The sequence below is a fragment of the Melitaea cinxia genome, chromosome 18 (assembly GCF_905220565.1).
Source record: "Melitaea cinxia chromosome 18, ilMelCinx1.1, whole genome shotgun sequence".
NCBI lineage: Eukaryota > Metazoa > Arthropoda > Insecta > Lepidoptera > Nymphalidae > Melitaea > Melitaea cinxia.
Window position 1 is genome coordinate 3,024,067 of NC_059411.1, and position 4,061 is coordinate 3,028,127.

The following is a 4,061-nucleotide window of genomic DNA, read 5'->3' on the forward strand; positions in this document are numbered from 1 at the left end:
TACAGAATGTCGTTTTTAGATCATTTTTTTGAAAAATTATCATGTGCTCAGCTATGATGATAAATGCAAAGAAAATCATTAGCCAGAGTAACAAATGTGGTTAAGTATATGTTCAAGATACTGTATACATTTTGATTTTGACATTGGTTTACTGATTTATTTTATACAGCAATAAGTGACACAAATTCAATGTTTATTCATCTATCAGAAATGTTGAGCAACATCGTTGAGTTTCAACAGGTACATCAAATTTTATAAAAAAATAAAGTAGGTAATAATGCGCTCGCTAAATAAACTTAAATGAACTATAAAATGTGTACGTATCGTAAAAAAAATTATTTCTAAAGCTGATTTAAATAATATGTTTGCTTTGAATTGTCTTTTTGAAAAAAGTAGGTTATAAAAGCATGCTATACTACTCGTTACAAGGAACGAGTAAAAAATATTACAACGCAGGTGGAACCGTATGGATTGCCTAGTATTATTCTAATCATAATGAGGTTCCAAAGCTATTAAAATTTCACGGTTACTAGATACTTCTATCTCTGCATTAAAACCGTCTTCAGACCCATCCGTCATCAGAAAGTTGTTAATGATCCCAAACTAAATATTTCCTTTAAACCGATTCAACGGATAGCCGATATATTATGAGCCGTCACTATAAATATTTATTACCGAAACATAGATCTTAGGTACGCTGGAAAACTATTGTAATATGGTCTACACGCTGATTTATTTGTAGAGGAAGGTAAGGTCTTCTTTTTTGGTTATCGGTATCTATTTTTAAAAGTCGCTAGTTTACGTTAAAAACTATTATAAAAGTCATAAACAAGTGGCAGAGTCATTTATTGGAGCTTTAAAATTTTATATCCAAACATTTTGGTGTATTTTAGTTAAGGCGGATGCTTATTTGTATTAATTAGTGTCATCAAAGCGAGGTTCCGGATTCAGTCATTCTTTATTACTTTGTAATAATGTCTGATAAATATAACAAGTTAGGTGCAATTTATTTTACACAAAATTTTATTTAAGAATTTTAATAGAATGTTGTAATGATTTAATTTTATGCAAAATTCGACTTTTATGATACATATTTCCTATTAAAATATTTTATAAGATCTTCTCTTCTTCTTCTTGTACCTCTCCACTACTGGAGGTTGGCCGTCAGCTCAGCGAATTTTTCGCGGTCTCGCGCCAAGCGAAATAGTTCTTCCACGGTGGCGATCTTCATCCATTCGCGGATGTTGCGCAACCAGGACTTTTTTCTTCTTCCAACGCGTCGCTTGCCCTCTACTTTGCCCATCATTATAATTTGGAGCAGCTGGTTATAAGATCTAAGGTTGCAAATTTGTCTGTAAATTGACGACGCGATGGCAAAGCGGTCACAGGACAGGTTGATCCGCTGGCGGTCGCGGGCTCGATCCCCGCTCACGACAGATATTTGTATTGGCCATATAGAAGTTTGTCGTGGTCTGGGCGTTTGTCCATTGTGTGTTTCCAGACCACCGATACAGGAGAAAAAACTACTGGGTGCCATTGAGTATGAAGCGTTTATTATTATTGTTTTTGTTGAAGTAATAAATTTGTCAAGCAGTAATCTTAAAACGTTTATAATTTAAAGTTTTCGTATTTTTAGATGAATCATTAAATGCGCTACTTATCTCATATTTTTATCCGGGTACTAGCTGTTCTTTTCGGTTTCACTCGCGTTAATTTGAGGAAAAAAATAGTACATAGTCTTTCCCGGTTAATAGGCTATCAAAACCAATAACAATTTTTCAATTAGATCTAGTAGTTTCTGAAATTAGCGTTCTTAAAGAAACAAATAAAAACTTTCAGATTTATAATCATCATCATCCTGCCCTTATCCCACTTATCGTCGACACAACATATTTTCCTCTTTCATTCCTCTCTATTATTCGTCACTTCAGCGCTTATTCCCTTCTTTCTCATATCCTCACTCACACCACTTTTCAGATTTATAATATTAGTAAAAATGATCTATTTAATCCATATAAAATAATTTAACCTGACAACAGATCACAGCCAAATTAAGCTGTTCTCAAGTAGAGTTGTGTTTCCTAGTTGAATAAGGAAGTCAGAGCTCTGGGGGGGGGGGGGGGGATAAAGGCAACGCGGTTGCAATACACCTATATACACATATATCCATAGACTACGATATACGCTTACCATCAACTAGATCATAAGGATAAGGATGTGATATGAAAAATATAATTGCAATTGTTGTTGATTAGCTAAATTTAGACAAATCTGCGTCATTAAGACAATCATCATCATCACTTTAGCCTATGGCAGTCCACTGCTGGACATAAGCCTCCCCAAGTTCGCGCCAGACATCCCTGTTTTCCGCAATCCTCATCAAACCTTCGTGTATTTTGTTTAAATCAGAATTTTATTTATTTTCAAACAAAAATGTAAGCTGAAATAAAAGCACCAACAAAACGCCGTCATTATGTAACTTGAAGGTGTTTATCGAACGTAATTTATCACACACCGACGGCTTGTTGAGTGAGTGAACCCCTTTATTTTGACACGCGACCGTACGTCACACCAGCCTATACACATTTCAGACTGTCAACATGACAGTTCTGTTTGCGTCACCGTAATAAGCGGAAGCGGAAATGTATTATAGGAACTATGTATGTGCAATTCACACACGGCACAAGTGAAACTTCTTAAAAGTAGCCTACGAGATTTTTTTTATTACTGACAATATTGTACCTATTGTATTGTATTGTTGTGGGCTCGGTTTTCCGCATTTAGACACAAAGGTGGTCCGTTATGCGTGAAAAGAGAGCTGGCTAATTCAGCCAGTCCAGCTCCTTCCAGAAGCTCAGAAGCCTCCTGGGGCATTCACAGGCTTCTCGGAGCATCCTTATTACCTTAAGGATGGTAGCCCGGTGTGCGACCACTCCCTCACATTCCAGGATTACGTGGGCGACTGTTTCTTCAGCAGCGAGACATCCCCTGCAAAGAGGACTGTCCGTTGCATTCATAATGAATAGTTGATGATTAAGTGCCAGGTGGCCAGTAATCGTGCCTACAACTATTCTGATATCCAGACGGTTAACACTGATCAGTCGGCACGATAGGTGCGGTGATACTTCCGTGAGTATCATTTTTGACTGTCTACAGCCGGTTTGGTTTACCCAAAGGGCATTGTGAGTTGCACGTGTACGTTGCATTACCCACGAGCGCAGTTGTCCAAATAGTAGCGGCATTAGGATGGTTGGGCCGGCAACCTTTGTTTTGGATCCCTGTCTTGCAAGCTCATCGACGGCATCATTTCCGTGTGATCCACTATGTCTGATGATTGTATGATTACCTCATCATTTTTATTCACTGAGAATATAAAATACTGTGTAATGTATTTTATCTCATTCTCTCGCCGACTTAATTATATACATTTATGTGTTAGCCACATGCAAGTTAAGAACATGTTTGGACTATACTAATGTTAATCTTGTACAACTTAAACACCATGTTCTTGCAAATAAACAGTTATTATTATTATTATTATCCTGAATGTCACTCCGCCCGCCCAATACATAATAGATACATATATTATAATAACTACTTATATAAATAATATAGTAAATTTACTTATACTTACATATATAAATATAAGCGGGTGGAGGAATACGCCCCGGCAGGGAGATCAAACGGCCGGGGGTTAGGGCTGTAGGCTGAGAAACCGGCGGACAATCCTAGCCGAGTCAAGTAACACCGCCTTCTGCATCCTGGCTGCGAGCGAACCGTCCCGGATCCCCAGTTGCCTCAGATGGATTATTATTATTGTTATTATTATTATCATTTCAATTGACTGTAAAAAAGTAATTTTCTCCATTTTAACATATTTATTTATTTATTTATTTATTTATTTATTTATTTATTTTATACGATAACTTAAAAAACATACACCAATACAGATTATACAAAAATGTTTACAATTATTTGCCGAGTGTTGTTTTATTTACAAGTTTCCACGGCGTGGTTAACGACAGTTTCATCTAAGAAGTAATTATTTTATTTATTTTAAA